We start from the raw sequence: 16,453 nt of genomic DNA on the forward strand, positions 1-16,453 counted from the left end.
GGAGTACCGTTGGTTCCAAGAGGGGAGGGGTTTCTGGGGCGTGTGCCACTGGGGGTAATGTTCCCCCTATCTGTGCCCGGATTCTGGTGCTGGTTCAAGGCTGTGTGACCAGAGGTTGCACGAGTTCTGCTTTCTCTACAGGTGCTGGGACGGTCACGGAGGTATGCTGGGCCACTTAGTGTGCGGGTTCATGGTAAAGTGCATGTGTGCTGGTCTAGCCTCGCAGTTATGATGAGCCACTTGGGACGTGGGCTTGTGGTAAGGTACTGGTGTGCTGATCTAGCCCCATGGTATGATGGGCCAATTGGTAATGTACGGGTGTGCTGGCCTAGCCCCGGACGTATGATGGGCCAATTAATGTGCAGGTTCGTGGTAAGGCACGGGTATGGTGGTCTAGCCCAGGTGACCCGTGATGGGACATCCTGATTATTGTGATCAGTAGTCAAGGCTGAGTACAGTATTTTCCCTCCACCATATCAATATAAGGTTAATTCAATAAACAAAGTTAATTGCCAACAAGTCAGTGCAAGTTCTTTTATTACATAGCATAAGTGTTAAGGTTAAGATTAACGGTTTATGATTATGTCATCAACCATTAAGCATTTTATTACCTTCTCTGATAGTGACAAGTTCTATCAAGGAATACTTTAAAATGAGTTATGTGACCCAAGTGATATCCCTACTCTCCAAAAAATAGTGACTAGCTGAAGTACTCGGCATTGCTCGTGTTTAAATCTTTAAGTTATTAAGTTAACAATGAGTTGGATGTAACTGTCAACATTTAAAAAATAATTAGTAGCTCAGAAGCACCTCCAACACACCCATTAGGTGGCTGCCCAGTGTCGTTTTTGTTTTTATATTAAATGTTTTCCAAATCCATCCAGTGGAATGCCTAGGTCAGGTTGCCCTGTTCAAAGCTCAGGCCAGCGTACACCAACGGGAGGTCTGACTGGGACTTCAACCCCCAAGTAAGTCTTCTGGGATCCAATGTTACCAGTCTGTTAAGGTTTTTGTCCAAATCCATCAGTGGAAAGCTCAGAACAGGCTCCCCAAGTTAAAGTTATGCCCAGTGTACACCAATGGCAGGTTCAACCAGGACCCGAAATCTCTTAAAACCTAGCCAGGATCCAAATGGACCACCTCGCATTAGTTTCTTCTCAATCGGTACAGGGGTGTCTGAATGCATAACCGAACAGACAAACAAACCAAATCCATCCAGTGGGAGGCCCAGAACAGGCTACCCAGCCCAAAACTCTGGCCAGCGTACACCAACGGGAGGTCCGATCAGGACCCTAATTTCCCTTACCCCTGGCCAGGATGCAAATGGACTACCTCACGTCGGTGTCTTCCCAATCGGTACAGGGGTGTCCATATGCATACCCAGACATACAAACAAACAAAATCCATCCAGCATACACCAATGGGAGGTCCAACCGGGACTCTAACCCCCTTAAACCCTGGCCAGGATCCAACTGGACTGCTTTGTATTGTTTTCAACCCAATCGATGCAGGGGTATTGAAGGTATTCGCCAACAAACAAAGAAACAAACTTCTTTTGAATATAAAGATGTTTTCCAAATCCATTCAGTGGAAGGCAAAGAACAGGCTCCCCAGGTCAAAGTTCTGGCCAGGGTACACTAACGGGAGGTCCGACCAGGACCCTAACCTCCTTAAAACCTGCCCAGAATCCAACTGGAGTACCTTGTATTGGTTTCATCCCAATTGGTGCAGGGGTGTCCAAATGTATAACCAGACTGACAAACAAAACAAATCCATACAGTGGAAGGCCCAGAACAGGTCCCCGGGTCAAAGTTCTGGCCTGCATACACCAACGTGAGGTCCATCCGGGACCTTAACCTCCTAATATGTTTTCTGGGATGCAATGTTACCAGTCTGTGAAGTTTTGTCCACACCCATTCAGTGGAATGCTCAGAACAGGCTCTCCGGTTCAAAGTTCTGGCCAGCGTACACCAACAGGATGTTTGACCGGGACCCTAACTCCCTTACAACCTGCCCAAAATTCAACTGGACCACCTTGCGTTGGATTCACCTCAATCGGTGCAGGGATATTCAAATGCAAACAAACCAAATCCATCCAGTGGAGGGCCCAGAACAGGCTCCCCCAGGTCAAAGTTCTGGCCAGCTTACACCATTACACTCCCTAGTATGTCTTTTGGGATGCAATGTTCAAAGTCTTTGAATTTTTCGTCCAAATCCATCCAGTGGAAGGCTGAGGACAGGCTCTGCAGGTCAAATTTCTGGCCAGTGTACACCAATGAAAGGTCCGACCGGATCCCTAAACCCCTTAAAATCTGTCCGGGATCTAACTGTACCACCTCGCATTGGTTTTATCTGAATCGGTGCAGGGGTGACGAAGATATTCACCTGCAAACAAACAAACAAACTTCTTTTATATATATAGATGTTTCACATAAATTACATAAATATTTACAAAGTAGAAAATATATTTTACATTATATTTTAAATATATTTATGACACTTGTGCTAAGACTAAGTCTAAGGGTTCGATGCAGAGTTGACCACAATTGCATCCCAAATTGCAAGTGCAAGTTGCGTTCACCAAAAAGCTACTATTGCGGGCATATGCAAAGCTGCAAGGTACATGCAGGTCTGCACCAGTAGTATATGCGCATGGGCTATGTCAGGCATTCCCCACAAACACACTCATATTTGTTTTGTTAGCAAAATATGTACTCTATATTAGGCAATAATAGAACTTTAAAAACATCTCTAATACAGGCGAAACAACTGCCTGTCTCAAGTACGAGAAAATTGTGTTTGCTTAAACGCACACAAAAAACAAAATATATGCACATGAAGCGAAGAAAGCATGTTTCTGCTTTGGCAGAGAATTTGCAAACAGTCACAAATGGTTCGCTATTGCTGGCGACCGTCATTATCATCCATTATTTGCACCTGCCTTTGACCAACCGCATATAATACAGCTTGGACAGGTATATATGCATTGGTTCCCCTGTATCACTTACACAAACACTCCCTTAATGTACTTGGCTTAAGTTATAATACATATTTATCATATTTATAATTCAGGACCCCTATATTTCTGGTGGTGTTCCAATAAACACTCCGAAATCTCTGTTAGCTTCATAATGCTAACCACCCAAAATATCTGCTGGCTTCACTATACAGACCCCAGATCTTTGATGGCTCTATAATGTAGATCCACCCTAATCATTACTGGCTTTACTATACAGACCCCAGACCAATGGTGGCTTTACTATACAGATCCCAGATCTCTGGTGAGTTTACTAAGGAGGCTCCTGACCTAGTGTGGCTTTACTGTGCAGAACCCAGATCTCTAGTTGCGTCACTATACAGACTGAAGGCATATGCTGGGGTATGTAGACATTAATTACCCCTCCTGCAGTCTCACATATTCCCTGGCTGTTCTGATTGTGTTTATAATAAAATACATTTAGAATGGCTGGGGAGAAACTGTTGACTACTTCCGGCTATCTGGCATGGCCAAGAACTGTGCAACCACAATTGGAGCATCCCAGGAAATTTTAAATTGCCCATTTGCCCCATGAACCATCCCTACCCTGCACCTGAGCAACAAGTGGGTGTGCTACAACACCTATTCACATCAGCTGCATCGATACTCACAGAGTCCAAACTGAGTTTTTTTCATTTTGTACAATATATATATATAGATATGTAATGCAGTATGTAAACCATGAGTCTGTATTTCAGCTCCTAGGAAAACTACATTAAAGGAGAAAGGAAAAGCAAGTGGAAAATGATTTCTGAGTGAAGGGGAAGACAAAAAAGACAATAATGATAGATAGTTCAAAATATTTGTGTGTGCGGTTTGTATAATTTTTTTGCATTAGGAGTAGTTGTTTTGAGTTGGCAGGCTTTTTTGTGAAACAGAAAAAAGCAGTTGAGCTCTACTCCTATTGTTGCAAGAGCAGCATTAACACAGGGTATCCCTCCCTATACACTGAAAATTCACTGGAAAGTTAAGCGCTCATTGACTGATATGTGAATACAGATCTAACTGTACCAATGATTGATTTAAAATCATATACACAAAATGCAATCACATAAAACATATTGTTTTATGTGATTGCGTTTTGTGTGTATGATTTTAATAAATTGTGGATTTTATCAACCGCAGACATTATCAGATTGACTTCACTATTGCAGAGTCACATACAGGTGAGATGCAGGTTACCTATAGGTGTACCAGCACTTATTAGAATCAATCATTGGTACAATTAGATCTGGATTCACATATCAGTCGATGAGCGCTTAACTTTCCAGTGAATTTGCAGGCTTTCTTTGTGGTCTATAGAGGAGTTTGTTGAGATTGAGACTGAAATATATAGATGGTGGTGGACGGGCAAGATGGATGGACCATTGAAATTGAATCCTCTACTTGAATATTCATTTTGATAACTTCTTTTATGCCCTATGTTACATTTAGCTTGGTGAAGTCTTGCACCAAATAACAAACATACTTTACATTTATTTTGATGGAAACCAGCAGTATTAGTTTGTAAAACACATAAATAAAGGGTATATCAAATTCAATCTGTATTTTAATAGTATTATTTAGGCAGAATGGATTGTGAATGTGTAAAAAGGGTCACTTAACTGGCACATTACCTGGATATTACACAACTAACATTTTTTCTGACATTTAATACATTCAGTTCCATTGCCATTGTACATTCTTTGTTCTATTTAGTAAAACTTCACTGCAGACACTTGTCTTGTATTCATACACACTCTCTAACATTTCTATTCACAGTTAGCAATGTTTCTGCAGACTGATTATTAAATTAGTATAAGTTTTCTTATATAAAACATTGAATGTATTTGATAAATGCTGTTCTTCCTATGTATAAGAACAACACTCCACATTTTTATTGGATGTCATCTCTATTATGACTTTCTCTCTATCCAATTATTGAAACAAATAAATACAGATTGTTATTTTCAAAATCTTTTTATTACAGCTTTTCCACTTAATAGGGCCCAAGTCTCTTATTATACTATAACATAGCAAAACACAATACAGCGTAGACAATACATATTGCAATGCCTCTAGCTGTCAATTAGACAAAGAATTCAAGTAGATACAGCTGCATACTCCCTACCCCCCTTGCGTTCCCTTCTCCCTTTTAATTCTGATGTGGGATGCACTAAACCACTCAATTATGCGATAAACAATTCACTCAATCAACAACACGCTTTTGCACTTTTTGAAATGGTGTTTAGAGGTAGATAAATGAAAACAAGCATGGCAGCCTGCCACCGAGTATTCTGCTCCCTGGATCTTTGCAGGGCACTGAGCAAGAAGAGACTTAACGTAAGTGTTTCCTGGAGCCCAAGACAAGTCATTTGTGAGCAGACAATAGTGGTTTGTTTTCAGGATAGCTGATGTCTAGTTTAATGCTAGTTGGCATTTTCGAGCAGTAATGGGCTCACAAGCTGTTCTGAGCATTGGGTAAAGGATATACTTTTTCATCCTTTTGCTCCTCCACATATTTCCAAACTGTAAACAATTCAAAGAGCTGTATAATATAGTCACAGTGAGATAAAATATTAAGTTCTAAGAATAATTGAACTTCCATATGTAATAATGTGCAAGAAAATAATTTGGTCAATAGTGATACTGGCCTCATAGGAAGCTGATTCTAAACTGAGTCTGTTTGGTTCACTTCTAATACACAGAATAAATTAAGAATTTCAAAGCTTAATTTTGTTTCCTGCTGTGTTATTGCAATCCTGAATTCAGATGTGCCAGATGGGTTTGTGCTATATGCTGTGTTGTTATTTTTGGCAATGAACGGGTTACTTTCTTTATCAGAAACCAACAAAGCAGTTAGTTTAATTTGGTCTCTTGCTGTGCTAATTGGTTTATTAAGCTTTTTGTGTTTTTCATTGACTATGGCCACATATATAAGTTACTGTAATTGTATGAATATATTTATTACAAAGAGTGGATTCCATCAAATTCTTAACTATATAAGAATAAATATAACTTTATGTAAATTAATTGCTTAGCTCTTTATGATAAATACTACTACTAATACTACTGCTATATATAATAGCCCCTTTTCCATCTGTGAATTGGTGTAGGTGTAAATTCCTTACGTCTGGATATTGCCACCCAGACCTAGCTCAGTCCTCTTCTTCTGAGAATATAGTATGTAGTTACACAAATAGGTTGCAGGTTTTGCAACAAGACTGTTAAGTATGGAGCTGACACAAACATGGTAGCGCAGTACAATCACATCTAAAAAATGAATAGCCACTTGATGAAATACAGAATCACTATTATTACATCCCTGCTCTCCTTTCCCACATACTTATCTCCTGGTCATTGATTATATTTTGCCCCTACAACTTCCATTGTCACACATTATGCCCCTCATCCTCGTACCTTTAGTGACAAATGATGCCTAACCCCCCTCTCTTTGCCATATTTTGTATGTGACAATGAAAGAGAGGCCTTTGGGCACACAAAGGAGCATAAAGTAAAGGGTGAACATATGATTCAAGGCGAGAGCGGATAGTGCATATGTTGTCATGTGTTCCCGAAACCCCATTCCCCACAGGTTCCTACCTGCTAAGGTGTAAGGAGGAGGAGGGCTCTAGTCTTAACAGCAGCTCCCACAGCTGCACTGTGAGGGAAGGATCCCTGTGCAGAACACCGTTGACTACCACTAATGACATCAACGGTGCTCTAGAGCTGACACAGTGGAATGTTGGGGTCCTATTTAACAAAAGGGATATGTACTAATCATCTCCTGGAAAGAAGAGCCCATAACCACCATAGCAACCAAATTAATAGAAACCATAATAAAAAACAGGCTTCCTGCCTTCCAACTAGCACCATTCATTAAATTATTATCCCCTATATGTAATAAAGAGAAACCACATTGCATTATTAGCCCCAACAATATAATAGTAACCATTAACCCCACTTTCTATTAATATTCTTCACATTTAATAACAAGAGACTCCATATTAAATAGCCCCCACCAGCTGCAAAATGAGATTAATAACTGCTCACATGACAATACCTCTACAAGGAACCACATTACATTAATACCCTGTCCAGCCTCCACATTATATTAATACCCCACTAAATTCCATTAACACCCCACCATCATCACAATTATTTGATTTGCAGAGTTTGAATGTTGTTGGAGGCAGTTTTCTCTGTCTGCTTTCAGTGCTGTCTTAGCTCCAGCACTAGGTATGTTGAAGGATGAATAGGGGGGCTGGCTTACGTGGAAAGAAGGAAAGTGGAGGAGCCAAAGGAGAGGATGAGGACAGAGCAGGAGAGGCGGTGGGCATAGCTAAAGTGGAGGTGTCAAGTGAACACTGAAACCCAGGAGGAAAGGTGAGTGAATGGAGAGGAGAGAGGGGAAGAAATGGAGGATATAGGGAAGTTGTGATTCAGTTGGGCATTAGGAAGGAGGAGCAGATTAGCTCCCCTGCCTGACTTGCTGTGCATCCAGTCTGTCAGGCTAGGCATTCTACCCTACGCTGAACCGCTCAGGGTTTTGGCCTAATCTCCACCATCATCAGTAGGACACTTAAAAGATAGCTATTCCCTTTGGAGGGACCAGTCACCATAAAGTTCCACAATGCCAGGACAGGCGTCGATAAATTCAGGCACGCCAGATTAAGACCTCGGGTTCCACTCACCCTGTGTCAGTTAACAAGAAAATTTAAAATCTATAAAATAAGGGCAGATGGGGCTGGAGCCTATTGCTGTGAGCCTTGGAAGTCACCATTTCCAATACTATTAAAATCTGCCACTGAACACTGCTCAGTGGGCTGACTTGTGCGGAGGGTGGCGGAGCAGGAGGGAAAGGGGAGGAGCAAGAGTGATTGATTCAGGAGAGAGGAAAGTGAAAAACAGGAGGAAAGGGGAGGGGCAGATGTACAGAGGAGATATTAAATACTAATAACACTCTTCTCTCTGAAAGTCAGGCTGAAAAGTAGTTACCAATCAGGGCAGGTGTCAGTTTGAGTTGCAGGTGAGAGGAGTCCAAGTGATCACACCCAAGATAAGAACAACACTGCAGCAGCAAAAAGAAAACAGCAGTTACCTTCTGTTCCTAACATCCAGAAAGTTCATAAAATAAACCAGAAAGTTGTGCCTTTTATTTGTAAACATAATCCATTTTTTTTAAAACTGGATGTAAAAAAAAAAATGAAAATTCTGAAATTGCAGAATATCTTAATCTACTAAATAAAAGTTTTTAAATTTCGATAGTAATTAAGATCATTTTAACATTATATCCAGCTTCTATACAGGCTTCTAACATAACTTTTTCACATATGTGAAACAGGTAATTTTTCTCCAGTTTGTGGAACTGTTTCTTCACTTCATTTATGTTAGCCCTCAATTCTTTAAAATATTCATTCAACTTTTCCATATTCTCGGCCACACCTTTCCCATCACCGAAAGTTATAGAAATAATGGTGCCTGTGCCCTCCTTTTCTCTTTCCGAACTTTCATCATAAATGATGGTATTTATAGATACATAGTTGATGAAGTTGAAAAAAAGACACCAGTCCATCAAGTTCAACCTATTTTGGATCTCCTGCGATCCCTCACTTATATTTGCAAATTAATCCAGATTAAGCAACCGCCAATTTGTTTCAATTGGGAAAAATCCCTCCAGACCCAATATTGCAGTCCTATTTTTTCCTTGTATCCAATACTGTCCTTCATTTTACTTAACGGTCATATCCCTGGATATACTTTTCTGCTAAAAATTTGTCTAAGACTTTCTTAAACCTATCAATAGAACCTTCCGTGGCAATGAATTCCATATCTTGACTGCCCTTACTGTAAAGAACCCCTTCCTTTGTTGGTTGCAAAACGTCCTCTCTCCTTAGGGGGTGACCAACCTGTCCTGTGTGTAGTTCTTGGGGTAAAAAGTTCCCATGAAAGTTCTCTACATTGTCCCTTAATGTATTTGTACATAGTAATCATATACCCTCTTAAATGCTTCTTTTGTAGAGTAAACATGCCTAAACGGGCTAACCTTTTCTCATAATTTAATGACTTCATACCCTTTATCAATTTTCTCACCCTTCTCTGAACCCTTTCTAGTTCCAAATTATCTTTTTTATAGATTGGTGCCCATAACTGTATTCAAGATGAGGTCTTATCAATGATTTATACAGTGGAAAAATTACACATCTTCCATTGCTTCTATGCCCCTTTTTATGCATGCCAATACTTTATTTGCCCTTTGGCGCACGCCAGTTCCCCGGGACTTCCGCCCGGGGACCGGCACACTCACCTTTCCTCCGATCCCCGCTCCGTCCGACTGTCAGCTATCTAGTCATCGGCGGTTCTGCGCATGCGCGGAACCGCTTCCCCTTCTAGCCACTGTCTTGCTCCCATTTCCTGCCCAGTCATTGGCAGCCCTATATCTAGCTCCCCCTCTCTATCCTGATTGCTGGTTCTTCTAGGCAGTTTGCTGCCTTTAGGACTTGGTGGTAGAGCTCTGCAGACCCTCACACCCATTGTGTTCACTCCACTCCTTAGTGGTAAAGTTCTGCAGACCATCGCACTTGCTGCCTCCGTGAGCCTGCTGCAGACCATTGTCTCCTGTGCATCCTCTCCACTCCTTAGTGGCAACGCTCTGCAGACCATCACACCCAGCGTGTTCTCTTCAGTCCTTAGTGGTAAAGTTCTGCAGACCATCACATCAGTTGTCATCATGAAGTTGCCCACAGACCATCACCTTTTCCTCTCAGGATTCGTTGGGAACTTCCATAGGGAGCCGCGACCTGCAACGTGGAAGCCGCGAAGTCCAAATTCCCTTGCGGGGATCCCTGGTGAAAACCTTCCGCTCTGTTAGACTCCGCGCCCTTAGGAGAAATAGCGTCAATCCCTGCAGAATCCAGTAGGATCCAATTAATCCTTGAAAGTTCCTGACAGTAAGAACCAGCCATGACGGATCCTGCGGTAGAACCTTCTGCTAAGGATTTGTTTCAGCACCTCGGAAGGTTAGAGCTACAAGACGCCGTCCAAATACAGCTACTACAATGTACGCAGACCTTAGCTGCTCATCTGGACGCGTTGCAGGTTGCTCCTCCTCCTTCCTTGGTGGCTCAGGCTTCTGAGGTACTACCCGCCGCATCTTCTACTTTGCGTTTACCTACTCCTTCTAAATCTGATGGTGACCCAAAGACTTGCAGAGGATTTTTAAATCAATGTTCCATCCAATTTGAACTCCTGCCGCAGAATTTCCCCACACCAAGATCCAAAGTGGCGTACATCATCTCCCTACTTTTAAGACAGACGCTGGCTTGGGCTTCTCCATTGTGGGAATGCAATGATGACCTCCTGAACGATAGTTCTGCTTTCATTTCCGCATTCCGTAAGATCTTTTACAAACCTGGGCGAGTTAACTCCGCCGCCTCTAGTATCCTCAGGTTATGCCAGGGATCACGTTCTGTGGCGCAATTTGTCATTGAATTTTGGACCCTTTCCTTGGAACTTCAGTGGAATGACGAAGCCCTGGTTGCTACCTTCTGGCAGGGTCTTTCAGACAGGGTAAAGGACGTTCTCTCCTCTCAAGAACTACTTTCCTCCTTGCTTTCCTTGCTTTCACTTTGCAACCGAGTGGATCTTCGGTTTCGGGAAAGATCGTCGGAGAAGGAACCTCCCCGACGGCCATCGTTTAAGCTGGCACCCCATTTTCAACATCCTAATCCCCTTGAAGAACCCATGCAGTTGGGTCATTCTTGTTTGACTCCGGAAGAGAGAGAAAGGAGAATGAAGGATAAATTATATATCTACTGAGGGGATCCTGGTCACATTCTGAGTTAGTGCCCTAAACGCTCGGGAAACGGTAAACCCTAGCTTGAGCTTGCACAGGTGAGGTCAGGCTGGGGATGTCCTAATCCTCTCCAAATGCTTGTGGGGGGCAAGCTTAAGCTTTTCCTGTTTCCCTACACTGGCCTTCTGGATCCGGCCACTCTAACGCATATTGGGAATTTTATTTCTCAGTCTCTAGTGTCCCAACTGGCCCTACCTTCTGTTCCCTTGAAAACCCCTGTGGCGGTTACCAGTACTGATGGATCCTGCCATTCAAATCATCTTGTTCATAGGCACACCAAACTACTCTTTCTCCAAAATGGAGACGTTACATGGGGAGCAAAACTCCTTCTTTTTCCTTCTCTAACCACCAGTCCAGTTATTTAAGGTCTGCCTTTGGCTTGGGGCACAGCCTGCGCAGGAAGGTTTCTTACTCAAATTAAACCGCTGTACACTATCCATACTTCGCTGGATTCCCTCTTCTCTTCCCTGCCATCCCAATACTACTCATTTTCCGATGTCTTCTGCAAGGCCTACTCTGAGCGCTTCCCACCTCATCGGTCCTGGGACTGGCCTATTGACTTACAACCTGGGAAAATTCCTCCGCATGGTCGTGTCTATCCTACTTTTTTACCTGAAACCGAGGCTACGACGCAATATATTAAAGAAAACTTGCAAAATGGTTTCATCAGACTCTCTTCCTCTCCACCCGGAACCGGCTTCTTTTTCGTGAAGAAGAAAGATGGAACCCTTCACCCTTGTATTAACTATCGTGGCTTAAATGCTATCACCATCAAAAACCGTTACCCCATTCCGTTGATCACCGAGCTCTTCGATCGTATTAAGGGAGCCAGAATCGTCGTGAAATTAGACTTTTGTAGGGCCTACAACCTTATCAGGATTCAAGCCGGGGATGAATGGAAAACGGCTTTTAATACACGAGATGGCCAATACAAATATCTGGTTATGCCATTCGGATTGTGCAATGTTCCTTCTGTTTTCCAGAATTTCTTCAATTAAATCTTTCACGTTCTCCTGTATTCTTATGTAGTGGTTTACCTTGATGACATTTTGATTTTGATTTTCTCTAAGGACCTAATCTCTCATCATCATCATGTAGCCGAAGTCTTCTATAGGCTGCGCAAAAGCAACCTCTACTGCAAACTTGAAAAGTGTTCATTTGAAGCATCAAAATTACCTTTCCTCGGATATATTGTCTCTGGGTCTGATCTACAAATGGACCCTGAGAAAGTCTGGACTATTCTGGAGTGACCACAGCCGACCACTCTCAAGTCCATCCAACGCTTCTTAGGGTTCGCCAATTATTATAGATGTTTTATTTCAGGCTACTCTCTACTCTAATATTGTGGCACCCATTGTAGCTCTCCCCCGGCAGGAGCCGAGACCCACTCCTAGTCACCGAAGGCCATCAAAGCTTTTCTTTTTCTAAAAATTGCATTTTCTTCTGCACCCATTCTGGAGCAGCCAGACTTGTCCCCAGTTCCTTGAAGTGGATGCCTCCACGTAGGGGTAGGGGCCATACAATCAGAAAGATCCTCTCAAGGCAAGTTCTAACCATGTGCCTTCTATTCTCGCAAGTTTCTACCAGCAGAGAGAAATTACGCTATTGGAGATAAGGAACTCCTGGCTATGAAGCTGGCTCTAAGTGAATGACCTTTTGGAAGGGGCCCGACTGTTAGGTCCGTCTGACACCCGGCGCTATACTTCCGGGTAGCGCTGCCGTGATAACGTGACCTGAGAGGCGGGGAATTCAAACTTCCTCACTATTTAGTCTTCACTCTGACACTCTCCTGTGTCAGAGCAACAAGTGTACTTAGCGTCTGGCTGCTCCTGAGCCCTGTGCTTTCCCTGTGCCTTTATCCTTGTGAAAACTGGCTGATCTTCTGTGTACCGAACCGGCTTGTCTGATTAACCCTGCATCTGCTGAATCCCTTGCAACACGTCCTGGCTGACCTTCTGTGTACCGACCCGGCTTATCTGATTAACCCTGCATCTGCTGAACCCCTGACAACATGCACTGGCTGACCTTCTGTGAACCGACCCGGCTACAGTTCCTGACTCTTCTCGTGTTTGCCTCACTGTGCCTCTCTACTAGACAGCAAGGTACGTCTGGCTTCCAGCTTCTTAAAGTTAAGCTGTTTATTATCCAGATAGATGAGGTCTTTTACTGTGTTCCCGGAACCGTTCACCATCCAACTACCCCTCTACCATGCTGGTGGGCTAACCTAGGGGCTGCGACCTGCGAGCCTCCGGCAGCTAAAACCATCCCGCCTTGCAGCGGTTCTTGGAGAAGACCGTGGGTTCCTTTAGACTCCGTGCCCTGGGAAGGCCAGTGCCAATACCGGTTGGTAGTTGTCTCCAGTGAGACGTAACAACAACATCCGGTCACCATTTTCACGGATCATAAAAACTTACTCTACCTGCAAGCTGCCCAGTGTCAAAATCCCCACCAAGCCCAGTGGTCTCTCTTTTTCACAAGCTTTGACCTCCATGTTACTTCCAGGACTTAGGAAGAAAAAGGCGGAAACTATATCCCATGCTCTTCCTGATGCTTCCGAACCCAACAACTTCCTTGATCCTGAATCCTAAATGCTTGAATTCTGGCGCCCTATCTCCTGCACCTACCCCTCCTCCTGGGAAGACTTTCGTTCCTCCTCGTCTGCGGAGAAGACTTCTGGTGTGGGTCCATGCTTTTCGGTTCGCTGGTCATGTTGGCATTCGTAAGACCTTTCAACTCATCTCCCGGAATTATTGGTGGCCTAATTGTCAGTCTGACATTAGAGAATTTGTGGTGGCCTGCACTGTGTGTGCTAAACATAAATCTCCTCGTCAGTCCCAGCCGTGTCTGCTCCATCCACTCCCTTTACCCATCAAACCTTGGAACCACATCAGTATGGATTTCATCACAGACCTACCTGCCAGCAAAAAATGTAATACCATCTGGGTAATAGTGGATCGCTTTTCTAAGATGGCACACTTCGTTCCCCTTGTGGAGTTACCTCCTTCTGCACTGTTGGCCCGGTATTTCATCAAGGAGATTTTCCACCTACATGACTGACCCTCTGACCGCGAGGTGCAATTTGTGTCTAAATTCTGTAGAGCCCTTTGTCATCTTCTTGGTATTTGTCTGAAGATCTCCTCTGCATACCACCCTAACTAATGGAAACAGCAGAAAGGGTCAATCAAGACCTTGAACCCTTTCTTATAATGTTTTCCTTTGCTAATCAATACAACTGGGTCGTCCTCCTACCATGGACAAAGTTTTTGCGTAACAATTCCTTTCACAAGTCCACCTCGGCCAGCCCGTTCTCGATTGTGTTTGGTGTTCATCCTTGTCTTCCTGAATTCTCTGAACACCCTCCCTCCCAAGTCCCGGCTGTCAACTCCTTACGAAGGGACTTCTTATCGGTTTGGTCTCAATTCCGGAGGACCCTTAAAAAATCTTCGGTTTGCAACAACTTCTTCACGGATAAGAAGCGCAGGGCGACTCCTCTTCTGAGAGTTGGTGACAAGGTGTGGCTATCTATGAAGAACATTTGACTCAAGGTTCTGTGTATGACATTTTCTCCCCAGTTTATTAACCCTCATAAGATTTCACAAGTGATTAGTCATGTTTGTTTCAAGTTGCATTTATCTTCCTCTCTTCGCATAGCCAACGCCTTCCACATCTCTTTATTGAGACCACTCATTATTAATCGGTTTTCTTCCTCTGCAGCTACTTCCTCCCTTCCTATTGTTCAACAAAATTAAGAGTTTGAAATGAGTCAGATTTTGGATTTCAAGAATTCCAGGGGAGGAATCAGGTCCCTTGTGGATTGGAAGGGATTCGGTCCCGAGGAGTGCTCCTGAGGGCATGCTTCTGATGTCAATGCACCCCTGCTTTTAAAGAAATTGCACATTAAATTTCTCAGTAAACCAGGATTTAGGTGATCGGTGACCACCTTTAAATGGTGAGGTACTCTCAAACGCCAGTCCCGTGGGCTTCCACCCAGGGTCCGGCACACTCACCTCTCCTCCAATCCCCGCTCCGTCTGGCTGTCAGAGGTCGCGTCATTGGTGGTTCTGCGCATCCAGGGAACCGGTTCCCCTTCTAGCCTCTATCTCGATCCCATTTGCTGCCAATTCATTGGCAGCCCTATATCTTGCTCCCCCTCTCTATCCTGCGTGCTGGTTCTTCTAGTCAGTTTGCTGCCTTTAGGACTTGGCTCCACTTGTGTTTCCTGCTGTCAGTGTGTGTTCTGCCTGCAGCCTATGTCCTTCAGTTTCTCCTGTGCATCCTCTTCACTTCTTAGTGGAAAAGCTCTGCAGACCATCCCATACCTTTTTCCATTTCAGATTCCACTAAATTAATCCTTTTTAATTTATAGATTGCTTGCTTTTTTTGATCCCTAAATGCATAACCTTACATTTATATTAAACCTCATATTCCATTTGGTCGCCCAATCATCCAGTTTAAATCCGTTTGTAGAGAAACTACATCTTGCTCTGATTTTATTACCTTACAAAGTTTAGTGTCATCTGCAAAAAGGGAAACTTTACTCTCTAAACCATCACCAAGGTCATTAATAAATAAATTAAAAAGGAGTGGCCCCAGCACCAAACCTTGAGGCACTCCACTTAAATATTTTGACCAATTTCAAAATATTCTATATATTACAACTATCTGTTCCCTATTCTCTAAGCAGTTTTCAACCCAAGTACAAATGTTATTTCCTAAACCCAGTTCCCTTATTTTGCAAACTAACCTCTTGTGTGGCACTGTACCAAAGGCCTTTGCAAAATCTAAGTAGACCACATCTACTGTACTACCATGGTCTACAAACTACCAAGTTCCCACTAACTTCCTCGCAGAAACTAATTAGATTAGTTTGACATGACCATGCTAAAATCCATGACCATGATAAATCCATGCTGATTCACACTAATATTCTTATTGCACACCAAATAATCCTGAATACTATGAGTAACTCCCTGAGTAACTTTGGTCCCCTCTATGCTGGAGAGACTGTTTCTCTGGTTGCTAGAGGAAGCAGTCTCCCCTAACTCTACCAATTCTGAACTGCCTTCCACAGTATCTTTATCTATTAAGGCAAATCTGCTGGGATTGCTTAGCTCAGAACTGGCCTCCCACTTCATCCCCCTGCTACCCCTAGTAACCATTAACCAGCGGCCTACCTGTGCATCCTTCTCTGTCTCTGCTCTACCCTGCTCAGCTAATGCATCAACGGTGATGTGTAAACTGCTCAAGATTGGCAATCTCTCTCAATGTTGCAATGATCTGCCTTAGAGCAGTTACCTGGGCTTCCAAACAGACCAACAGCTCACATTTCTCAAGGTATAAACCTTGGAACAGTTGATTCAAGGCTGCTATCACTCATCTTATTATGACTAACTTAACATCTTATAGCCTACAATGAACTTGAAAGTAATAACCTTTGCTAGCCCCTTACAAGATTAAACCCCTTCCTGGATTCAACTCCTTACTGGATCAAACTCCACACTTTAACCTAAAAGCACTTGAAATCAAAATGTAGTTGAAATCACCACCGCTTACCACTTCTTGTTAAGTAGCGCTTGCACTAA

This window comes from Mixophyes fleayi, chromosome 7 (genome assembly GCF_038048845.1).
Source record: "Mixophyes fleayi isolate aMixFle1 chromosome 7, aMixFle1.hap1, whole genome shotgun sequence".
Lineage (NCBI taxonomy): Eukaryota > Metazoa > Chordata > Amphibia > Anura > Limnodynastidae > Mixophyes > Mixophyes fleayi.